The following is a 12398-nucleotide window of genomic DNA, read 5'->3' on the forward strand; positions in this document are numbered from 1 at the left end:
TCCCAGGAGCAGTACGAATGACTGCCCAGATGCAGCGTGAGCAGGCACTAAGCTTTCTGCAACTACCCACAGGTAAGTGATGAAGTTGTCTGCCCCAAGCACAGTGGCGATGCTCCTGGCAGTGGTAAAAATGCTGGCACTGCTTGCTAGGCTTGGCATGCCTGAGGCCGAGCCAGAGATGCCACCTGAAAGGGAGGCGAAGCTTTCCTGCTGCCTGTTGTGCAGCCAGCAGGTGCAGCCTGAAGCCTGGCAACTTGTGAGGGAAAGGAGAGTGCCTGACAGAGCCTGACAGAGCCCCAGTGCCCATCTTCCTGAGGCATGCCCCTGCTCTGCAAGCCAAGGAGTGCCCAGCTCACCTCCGCTGAAAGCGCAGCAAGCATCCTGCCCGCGTGGCACTGGCTCCCTTCTCGCCTCCGTTACGGCTTCTTGTTCTAATGAGAGACGTTTCCTTCACCCTATCTCCAGAGAAAGAAAAATCAAAAGCACATGCAGCAGTTGGTGTGCAGCTTGCAATTTAACTCAGTGTTTCTTCCGCGTCACTTAAAAGCGCTGGTGTGAGAAGGGTAAGCCAAGACACCTCGACGGCAAACCGCGATTAATACAGCCTCACGACACCCTGTTACGTGCCCTCCAGGCTTCGCCCAGCTGCGGTGTCAACTGACGCATTGCCACTGACCCCAAGAAATTACACATGCGGGCTGCTCTTAACTCATTACTCGCCTATTTTATCCAATTATGTTTTATTTATTAAGCTCATTTTAAAATCTCTTGGTGTTGACTGTTTTACACCTCCAGTGCATTCTTTTTAATCCTACTGTTTTATGAACTGATTAATAACGCTCTTTGCTCTGAGACCACAAAGCCAAAACAAAAATCAAAAATACAGTGCTGTGGAATCAAGTGGCAAGCCCTGGAGTTTCCCCTAGCGTTACTGAAAAACACCTGCCGTTAAACTCCATTGTAGCGCTTGCTTTATTCTCCCAAATTTGACTTTATGTTAGAAAACCAGACTAAAGATGAATGTCTTCACTGTAAAATGCCAAATCTGCATGTGAAAAATAATGACAAGCAGAGTTCTCATGCTCCAAGCACTATTTCTTCATCATAATTTTATTATACTGAGAAAAGCGATGCTATTTCACATAATTTAAATAATCTAATCCATTTCCCAGATAAAACTGTTAACAAACCATTGATTTAATCTCAAGTGCCCAATAGACTCCTTAAATTCTAGTGCAAAGTATCTGTTCCTCTAATTAAAACAAATGAATTTAATAAAAGAGAATGGGACAATAATTAGATGCAGTATGAACTATAGGCTACTTTGATCTAGAACACACAATCTTTAATTCTTATGTGACTAGGTGTTCCCACAGACACTTCCCAGACCTAAATTCTTTTTATATTCCTGTCTTCAAAAAATAATTGTTTTCAACACGTCACCGCAAAGTGTTTATTCAAGTCACTGTTTTCAATCACAGTGCTGCGCGCTCACGCCATGGAGCCACAAACTCTTCTCCGGGCAACAAGAATCAGCTGTTCAAAAATGGTACTTAAAACTAAACGCTAGCTTTTTTCACTTAATGCTTCTCATGTCCTAAACTTCAGCTACACACACAGCTTCCACCCACAACTCACGTGGACAAATAGGACATGCTGCTCACCATGAAACCTCAGTGCAAAAACACTAGTTGCAATTTTGAAGGCCAATATGATGTCTCCCTTAAGCTTTCATCTGTAAAACACAAAAGATTTCAACTTAGGTGGCAGAAAATTAGAACAGATTTGACAAACTGATTGTAGGTTTATCTGGTGACACCTGACAGAGAAGGATTTGGTTTAATACAGGGTAGATCATAGATGTCCTACACAGTTCCCTCCAGGCCCCTGGAAAGTCCATCAACCTCCTCTTCTTCCTCTCCTTCCTGCCTCAAGGCAAAGACAGGGCAGCCTTTGGTATCCTCAGCTCCCATTTCAAGACTCAGATTTCCCTTCTAGTTAACCAGCAGTAAGAAGAAAACAAAATTATAAACTCTACTCAGCAGAAACACACAAACTGCCCTCATGATGACATTTTTCCCTTTACCTTCTCCCGGAAGATCCAGGACCCCCAGCTAAGAGTTTAGCCTGAAGATGTTGAGAATTCTTAACATTTTTGTACATCTACTGCATGTAATATTGCTCTGTACAATAGGCATGTCTGCCTCTTGATGGAATAGCCCTTACTGCATAATCAGCAAACACCTGTGATTCCTAGGAAATTGGAATATGCAATTCACAGAAAACACAAAGAGAGGAAGAGAGGTAAAGGGTCATTTCGGTCATCAGCCAGAGCTTGGGCAGCAGAAACACACCATTGCAAGGAGATTTGGAAACACATCCGAGCTAAGATTTGATTCTCCTTAATTACTGATACAGACCAATAAGGAAATGAACTCAGAACCTCCATCTTCCAGGGTGCCCCAGGTTTCAACTTTATCCATTTTCAAAGCCTACAACATGGGCTTTAACAATGTAAAAAGAGATTAAGTTAAGCACAGTACAACATCTGGCTACTATAAAAACACAACAAGCAGCCACACTGCACTTAAAGTATACATCCAGCTATGTTAACTCATGGATGCTCCTTTTTTCCTTATCAAAGCATACCCAGTAGCACCCAGCAATTAGCAGCAATGCTCTGTGGGCTGGCATACACTCGTACAGAGCCAAGCAGGGCTCCAGGCAACAACAGCGTGGGATGACAAGCTACAAAATGGTTATCCTAATGGCATGGCTGAAGGGAAGTTCATCCTGCATGACCTAGAATAAAAGACTGACTGGCTGCTCTCTTTCCCATCTCAAACTCTGAAATCCCACGCTAAGAGATGGTAGGCCACCTTTCATAGAATCATTAGGGTTGGAAGAGACCTTCAAGATCATCTGGTCTAACCATCACCCTACTGCCAACGTCACTCAATTAACGTTGCAGAAGAGGGCTTCGCCCTCATGGCAGCCCTCCAGCACAGGTCTCGCCTCCCAGCCCGCCTTAGGAGCACAAGGAAGGGAGTGAAGGGAAGTGGCAGAGAAGGGCACAGGCAGGCCGCTACGACCAAGGGCAGGGAGCAGGAAAGGAGGGAGCCTCGCACCAGCACAGAGACAGTGTGGCACAGCCACCATCATGTGGCACAGACACCTCCTCCCTCACACGGCCGCCATTTTGCGACGTCTCCTCCCTCGCACCGCCACCATTACGTGACCCCTGGTCCCTCACATGGCCGCCATCCCATGACGCTACCGTGCTTCCCGCGACTGCATTTTTTGGTTGGTTGGTGGCAATTAAAACAAAACCAATAAGTGACCCAAATTCATCTAAAAGATCCTCAGAGCTGTCAGGATGGCCATGTTGCTTTACAAAGAAGGAAGGCGGGCTGCGATGACCCGACTGACTTGCTAGAAGGTGCAATTAGTGATATCCATTCATTTTGCCTTCCCCAAAGAATGCGGCTCATTGCTACGTTAAGCTACGAGGGGCAGGGCCCACATCTCCTTGCTGCACATACCACCCATGTTGAAGATAAGCACAACGTCCTCGTAGGCGGGGTGTTTACACTGGTCTGTGATGCATTAGCGTGGCTGTTTGATTACACGAGTAACAAATGGGCTTCTACAAATGTGTTTTTAAAAGCGTTTGAGACACAAACCGGAGAGGTGAGGTGCGTGCAGTTACAGTGGCAATGGTCTGTAGCTGGACTTCGGAATTCACAGGTTGTGGCTTTCAACAAACTTTACAGGCTAAGACACACTTAATTCCACTTTCTTTGCCACACTCCTCGGGCTTATTAGGTTTCTTTCAGGTAACTTACATTTCAGGTTGAATACTTTTCCTCCTCACTCACCAGCTGTACATTTTTTCCTCTAAACCATTAAGTAAGTTTTCCAGCACCTAGATTTTATACGGGTTGAAGAGCTAAGGTGTGTAAGTATTATAATTATATACAAAAATCACACTAAGGGATAGAAAGATGGGAGGGAGCGAGTGCAAAAACAGCTCTGCAAAACAAGTCAGCAACAAGAAAACGAAATCATCACGAAAAGCTTCAAACACTTTTATCTGCAAAAATACATTTCCTTTTTCCCCACCTCTCTCATGCTGAGCATTGCGCGTTAAAAGCAAGTGCTTGGAAAGCCAGGTTTGCTCAGCGTAAGCCCGTTGCGTGAAAAATCCGATAAAAACGAGGTCCATGTCCTACTTTCGCAGCCTGCCGGAGAGCCTTATCCCTCAAACAAGAGCTCCATCTCGTGGACTTTTCAGAAACGCCAAAGCTGCCATCCAGCCCTCCCTCCCGGGGCCAAACCCCGGAGACCCAGCTGCAGGTGGTGATATCTGGGGTCCTCAGGTTCAAAGGGGAGTACAAAGCCCTCCAGTGAGGGCATGAAGGACCGGCTTGCTGGACTTGGTCTTTTTTTAGTCCACCCAACCACACGTGCAAAGTACACCCAGATGAAAGCTCTCACAGAAGAAAATCAAACAGATTTATGTGACAGAGAGTCCCTCGCTTTTTGCACTCTGAAAAAAGAATAAATCTCATTGCTTGAAATGCATTTTGCAGTGTCAAGCCTTACACCATCCATGTGCAACCAGTACCACAGTCATTACCTATGGAGAAAATGGGACACAGGGAGACCAAATTCAGTTTCTGCAAAAGAGGCACCTAAAACCTCTGAGATGTCTCTGGGTGTCCTACCTGGTGGTAGCTGCCATTATTAAAGGGCATAAGCCTCTTATTACCCAGCATCACTTCTGCAGATGTTTTGGATACCCAGTGGCATCTCGGCTGGCACTAGATGACTATCTTTACAGAATTACAGAATCATCTTAAGAAAACAAAAACAAAAACAAAAACACAAGCAAGTGTGACTTGTTCCTGGTCTCACAGCAAATCAGGAACAGAAGCAGAAGGCAGAAGTCCCATTCCCTGAGCACCTTCTCCAGCTATGGCACCCAGCTGCATCAGTGGGAGATGGTGCAGCTCAGTAACTATGCATTTCCCAATTTCAAGGGTGTTACTATAGTTTTAATCTTCTTTTATTAAACACTGGATCCTGTAAAGATATTTTGCTGAGTCTAAGTAGGACATTATTTCAAAGATCTATTAACTGCTTCCCATCTCAAGTGAACAGACGACAAAGACCAATGCAGAAGATTAAAAGTTAATTGCAATAGGTTGCATTGGCCAGGAAAGCAAAACTTAAAAACATACGAGATTGAAATGATATTAAATACAATTATGCAAAGCTTAAAAACCAACATCTCATATAACAGCAGAAATTTGTCTGTGATTAAAGAATACAGCATGTGGGAATGCATGTAACTTGTTTGCCTTCAGAAGCACTCTCTTGCAAGAGCCTCCACAAATTGGGCAGGGTAGCAGGACTCATATGGCTATGTGAATGGCTTGCACATATCCTCAGATGTGTGTGTAGCCAACAAGCCTGACTAGTTTGTCTGTTTTTTCATAGCATTCATATGTTGTGAAGAGCAAAAGGCACAACAGAGACGTTTGCTATTTACAATTTCCTTGTAGCTAAGCACATCAGAGCTATTCAAAAGAAGTTATTTGCAACTCTTGATAAGAGCAATGACTGCTTGTTATAAGATGGGCAATTAAGAGAAAAATGCAAGAAGAGAACTGAATGTTTGTGTGTGGTCCTAAGGAAAGCCCATGGGAGAGTTTGCCTCAAGACATTAAGAAAACTGTGCAGATGAGCTTACTACCAAAGCCGTAAGAGCCAAGGAGGAATTGACTGGATGCATTTATTTAATCTTTCCTCTCATTTTTACAACACCAGCTGGAGGAACACAGGGAGTCAAGTAAATAAGAAATTCAGAGTGGAGAGAGCATCTCTGGACTAAGTGGCTGGAAATACATTTGGGGTATTACTATCCCAAATGGAGTTGATTGCTTAAAGACAGTTATTTTTTTCAGCACCAGCTTTAAGGGTTTCATACAAGCTAGTGAAGTACATGTAAGTGTATTCTCCAACCCCAGTTTCTCTGCCTACCCCTCCATACAGAACCAGTATTTATGGTCTGCGAACACCTCTACCTGCTGTGCCAGAGGACTCTGAGGAATGTTATTAAGATTACTGCTTAGAAAGCACCTAAACTAAACACAAGAAACATGCAGGCAAAAAAAAATCACAAGCCCCCACTTTCTCACTGAAAACTACATTTTCCTGTGGTCCTCGTGTAGCTCTTTTTTTCCCCTCCTATTTTGCTCAGGTTTCTGATGACCTGGGAAAGGAGGTCCCTGTGGCAAACACGTATCTCCTCAGAGAGGAAAGCATTACATCAGAGACTATATGGAGCATTTGTACCAGGCTAACTAGCTAGGACAGGCAGAGAAAGCAAAGCCATAGCAGACCCCATAGCAGCACTGAGCCAGATGATTACCTGAGGAGTGCTCCTTAAACCTGGGGTACAATAAGCTACACACACAGTTGCAACTCTACGGTCTGAGGGCTACACATGGTGCCAAGGTCTGCAGAGTTACTGCTGGGAGCAAGGCAGGAGCTGCACTGGTTAGGATGTAGTGCCTTCCTGCACAGCCAGTAGCCAATGCTACTGGTTGCCCTAGGACAGGTCCTGAAAAGTAAGGACACCTCCTACCCACAACAGCCCAGCCCAGGCATCAGTGAGAGGACAGGTTGTTCAGGGCCTAGGGTTGCTTCCTGAGATCTGGGTATGCTGGCTCAGCAAGGAAAAAGGGAAAGGAAACAGCATTTTAAAACCAAGCAAAAGCCAAATACAGAGAGGGAACAACTCAGAAGCCATTTTCCCCATCACCATCATAACTTTTGAAAATTATGATACCACTTCTGCAGAAAAAGTAATGAGGTTTCTCTGTTAAACCATCACAAAGATGATGACTACATCATGGAAGTGACTCCACAAAAATCCCATTGCCGAATGAAGGGAAGACCAGCATCAAAGCACTCCAGCTGTGCTAACTCCAGCTCCACCATTTTCAGATCAATCATTCTCATCACACCCGGTGTCATTAATGACATTTAGTTTTATTGTCTAGATTAGCTGCCAGACCACCAACTCATTTAAAATGTATTCCTGCTTTATGGATAGCATTATAGATTTCCTCTGAATTGACCTGGATCTGGATTACAAATGTTCTACCTTTTACATGCTTATCCCCTCCAAAGTCAATCAAGATACTTCCCAGAATAAGGTTACATACGTGTTTGTTTGAAAAATTTGTTGACCTCCAAAACAGAGATGAATCTGCACACCAGTGACCATGTTTCGCTGTTCTCATTTGGACAAAGTTCCTACTGACAAAAGCCAACAGATTGGACTCCATCTTTTGAACCTGCGACGCATATGGAATTACATTTCCTGTCATCGTCTTTGTGTATACATACATGCATGTGCGCACATATTGCTGACATTTCACATTCTTTCTTTACTCTTCTATTGATATACAATTTCACAGATGAAATAACTACCAAAAATGTAAATAAAGCCTCAGTTCCCTACAGAGAGGAAAGCACCAGGCTTATTTTTATACATGAGGTTACACTATTTTGGTATACGCTCCCCAGGTAATACATATTCAGTGCTGAATACCAATGGAGCTTTCTTTCAGTGAAATGCTAGTATGGCCAGACTCGTCACTCTTACCCACATTTCTATCTGTCAGCCTTCTGAAAGACAACTGTTCCTACACGAAATGAAAAGTATGAAACACAGCAAACTTATGGAAACAATATGTGTATCAGAAAAGTATCTGTATGGTTTGTAGTATAACCCCTCAGGCAGGAGTTCATCACATGCCTCACTCTGCAAGACTCAGATCATGCAGACTAATAGTGAGAAAAAGCATTATCTGAGCATCCACTGTGCACAGTATTTACAACATCTGACCGCTCAGACGTCCTGCATTTATTCTTCATAGCTTGGCACATCCCCTCAGAAAAATAACACTAGTTGTGCAAGCTGAGGGACCAGAGATGGAGATGAAAGAGGCTCTGATATGAGCAGTGGACCCATGTCGTGGAAATCAAGGTTCCTAGGGACAGGTCTCACCTGGATGAGGTCTTGTGTGGATTGTCTGATGTCTAATAAGCAGAGTCAACAATGAGATTGCTTTGAACTAACAGTTTCCTCTGTCTTCTACCCACACACCTCTAGGAAGCTAACATCCTTGAGAACTCCTCACTTTCTATCAAATTTGAATGAAGCTGGCAAATGCCACATTTCATACACTCTCAGATACATCCACACACATAGCCAGCACAGTTTTGTAGACACTTCTCTTTACAAAACCAGCCCAAGAGCATGGACCTCTGCTGCCTGGACCCCTTCACCTCTGTGGGAGAAAAAGGTAGGGTTACAACTGGGTTTGGGAACTCCTACAAATAATTCACTCCCTTAGTAGGGAGCTTGTATCTTGCACAAGTCTGTGAGCTGAGGGAATGGTCCAGGAAGCCCTTGGGGAAGCCAATTTTTGTATGGTACTGTCTTTCTTTTTCTGCACAGAAAAGGTGTTTAAATTGCCGGGACTGTTTTTTCAGACTTTTCTGGAATTATATAATTTAAGACATGTCCAGCCTTCCTCCTTGTTGGGACCATCATTGTGTTATACCAGCTCTGCTACAGAAGCACTGACCTGCTCTGTCCTGCTGAAACACCTTGCTCTGGGTGGGTGAAGAGTCCAAGGAGACAAAAGAAAACCAGCAGCCATCTCCCAGCACAGTGTGCACAATGCTCACAAAGGTACAAGCCCTTCTGCAGCCTGAAGGCAAAGAGGAGACTGTTGTTAAGCTTTGGAGGCCCCCAATCCCAAAAGGAAAAACAGCAATGGAACAACAGTACACTTGTGTAAGCAGGGCAGGCTGCTTTGGAGGCCAATTAAACTGTCCTAGTAAACTCAAAGTGCCCTTATAAAAGAGTAAATAAAATAAATGGAAAAGCACTTTTCCCTCACCAGCATATAAACAGAAAGCAAACACTGAGAATGCAAGCATGCTGGCAGCTTTTTGAGAAGCTGGTGGCAAGGAATGGCCTCTGCCTGCCCAGAACATGAAGCCTGCTTAGCACAGGTAAAGTTTGGCAGGCTGGACAGACCGAAGCAGAGCCTGGTGATGCTTGAACTCCAGGTTAAAAACAAATTTCAAACAAAAATTCATTTTCTGTTACTTCAGTGCTCTGCCCTTAGGACATGGCCTCCTGACTCCTGCTACGTGACCTGGTTAAAAGCTGTAGTAATCAGGCTCTGCTCTGAAGCTGGGACCAAGGTTTTAGTGTAAAGAGCAAGCACATTTATATATTTGGCTCTTACAATCAAACCTTCATACCTCAATAACTGTTTTGTATGCCTGCAACGTGAATGCACAAGTATGCACGAGCACAAAGCTGAACGTGTTCACAATGTGCACGAACTTCACAGCTTGCACACGCAGTCCTTGGACCACCTGGTAGCAAGAACCTGGGTTATCTGCATGCCTTTTTCCTGTAGATCAAGGAAAACCCGTGCAGTTTAACAAAGCCAGAAGCAGCGCGGCTCTGCAGACCCCCACCGCGTCTCAATGGACTCCAGGGGGTAAAAAGTCTGCAGAATTTCAAGCAATGATCTGTAGCAGTTTAAAGCAGCCTGAAGAAGTTAATGGTGATTTATACGCCTGCAACTGCAGTGTAATATTCTTGAGAAAGACTGACCAAGATGAATGACAGCTGTTTAGTGGTCCTGAAACGCAGCGCTTAACACTGACCCAATCTAGTGTGCATAAATCAAGGTGCAATGCCTGAATCATTTTCTTTTCAGATGAAGAAAGGCTTATGGTCTTCATAAAATTAAGCTGTTTTAAAACAAAATTAAATACTGCTCATAAACAGTAGCGATGTTTACATACAGAAACTAAACAAAATTGGGCTGAATAGACTGAATGAATTGGAACAAATGTGAAAGTTGTAAGGGATGTTCCTTTCTTATTTAGGATCCTCCCCCTCCCTGGTACTGCTCAAAGGTTTTTTGTTTGCCTTTCCCACGTCTCTTATCTGTGCTTTCAGATACAGAGCGCCTCACAACATGCTATAGCTTGAATGTTTGCATTCATCAAGAAGAAAACTTTTATTAATAACAATTCAATTATTTGGAAAAGTTTCCTGCTGGTAGAACATTACCTTTCTCAGCTCTCATCCAGCAGGAATTTTGCTGTCCGTAAACCTCATTTGACTCACAAAATGCAAATAGATGGTTTGCTGTGACTCAAGAGTAAAGGACTTCAGAGGAATGAGCATGAAAAGTGGAGCCTGTCACTAGCATCTGTGAAACAGTAGGAAGTTATGGTAAGCTTGTGAATAGTAGCACTGTCTGAGGCTCCCCCTGGGAATACTATTAAATTAACAGCACATTCAGATTAATTGCTTTGTTTTCTGGAAACTTTCCTTTCAGCCACCCAACAGGTATCTTGTAATGCAGAACTGCAGTTCGCAGAGGTCACCAGATAATGCAACGGGTTTGACTTTATGGGGAGGTTTGCTGCTTTTGCAGCTTTTTCTTTGCTGTGTATCAAAGTCCTGCGTTATTAATTTGTCAGACAGAATTAGAAAAACAGCGACAATGCTCTGACCCAGCCACTCCCAAATCCTCAGGGGAGTCAGATGTCTCTTCAGAAGTTAGGAACAGTGAGATAACAACATCACACACGCTTTGAATTTTAATTGTCATCATTAAGGGTTAGGAACGATCCCTGCAAGCAACCAATTTTGCTGGCATTATTGGGCTAGACTCAGGCCTGGTTTTAGCTAACTGTAATATAATATTCATGCTTCAAACCTGATTTTAGCTAGTTCCCTTCCCTTCTACTGCAAATACATCACTGGAGTCTCCTTGTCTGGTATCCCCACCCTCACTAACATTTGTTATAATTCCACAAGGGAATTATAACAAGGAATAAAGCAATCTTGCCCTCAATACAGAAAATAAAATGGAACAGTGTTTTATCAGTTCACAAGTGACCATTTTTTCTCCTGTACTACCATAGTATTCCCCTTTACATTGAAAGCTGAAAATACAGGGGAATTGGTCTTCCAAAACTGTTTTGGTGTTTGACCAGGTCATTTATTCAGAAAGGATATTACCTGAAATATTCTGCTGTTTGGTTGCTGACCATGATTTTCAATCATAGCTAATCTTTAGTTCAGCACATACAGTAGTGTTTCTTCTGGCATTTTATTTCTACAGATTCTATGCTGGATCTCAGCTAGAGAGGACAGGCTGCACATTTGGCATCGGGGAGCAAAAGTGAAAAAATCAACCAAAAAAGACCAGCTCGTATTTCAATCTTCCTAAAAGTACAGATCTTTCTCAATTTTTATCATAGTGAAATAATCTGGCTGATGCTTTATACCTAGCCTTAAGTAACAGCATTAAGTATAATTAGTTAAAGAGATAGGTAGTTTTGTGAATAACTTGCAGAGGACCTGTGCACGTGCCAGTTCAGCAAGGTAATATTTCCCCGTTAAAAGGATTAATTTGGGATTTGTACTGCTAAGAGATGAGATACAGGATGCCAGAACACAGGAATGCACAAAATGAAAACTTCTTCCAAGAAAACTAAAGCATCTCACTCTCCCTGCTCAATGAAGCCAAGTAATTAAATGAAACAAACCAACTTGGTGATGAAAATGCCAACCAAAGGGCTTTACTCTTTGTCAAAGCTATAACCTCTCTCTTGACCAGGTTATCCTATACAAGCATTCACAGCACACATCCTGCTTTCTGCTCCATCACATTTCCCATCTCCAAATCCTTTAGCCACAAGAAGAGCCCCACAGCTCCCTGGTCTGATGCCTCCCTCACAGTCTGTGGCTGGTGTGGGCCCTTTGCCCTTGCATGAGCAGCCCTGGAGCAGGAAGCACCTGGGTGTTCCCCACGTGCAGGGCAGGTGGAAGAGGGGCTGCTGCTGCTGTAAGTGAAAACGCAGAATTAGCCGGCATCCTGGCTCCTGGTGGGAAAGTGTTTTATTAATCAAAAAAATACTTTCTACCCTGTGGTGTCTTACAGACCTTTATACTTGCATCTGTGAAAATCAGAGCAATTCTTCTGTCTTTCTCATAACAAAGTTAAAATACAGAAACTCTTTTTAAACCTAGATGATTATTTTTTTAAAAAGGAAGGGAGAGAAGTCCAACATGAGTAGAAATACTCTCTCAGTTCAGTGCAGGGTGGTACAGACAAGACCATGGCAGAACTTCCATCTCCTTAGGGTAAGGCTGCATTCCCTATGCATTTTGGGGCAGCTGGAGTGGCTGAGATTTGCTTGATTAAAGTTATTGTCATACGGCACCAGCTTCTTCAAATTCTATTCTAGACTACAGGAGGAGGATGAAGACAAGA

This window comes from Anas acuta, chromosome 4, assembly GCF_963932015.1.
Source record: "Anas acuta chromosome 4, bAnaAcu1.1, whole genome shotgun sequence".
NCBI classification, from domain to species: domain Eukaryota; kingdom Metazoa; phylum Chordata; class Aves; order Anseriformes; family Anatidae; genus Anas; species Anas acuta.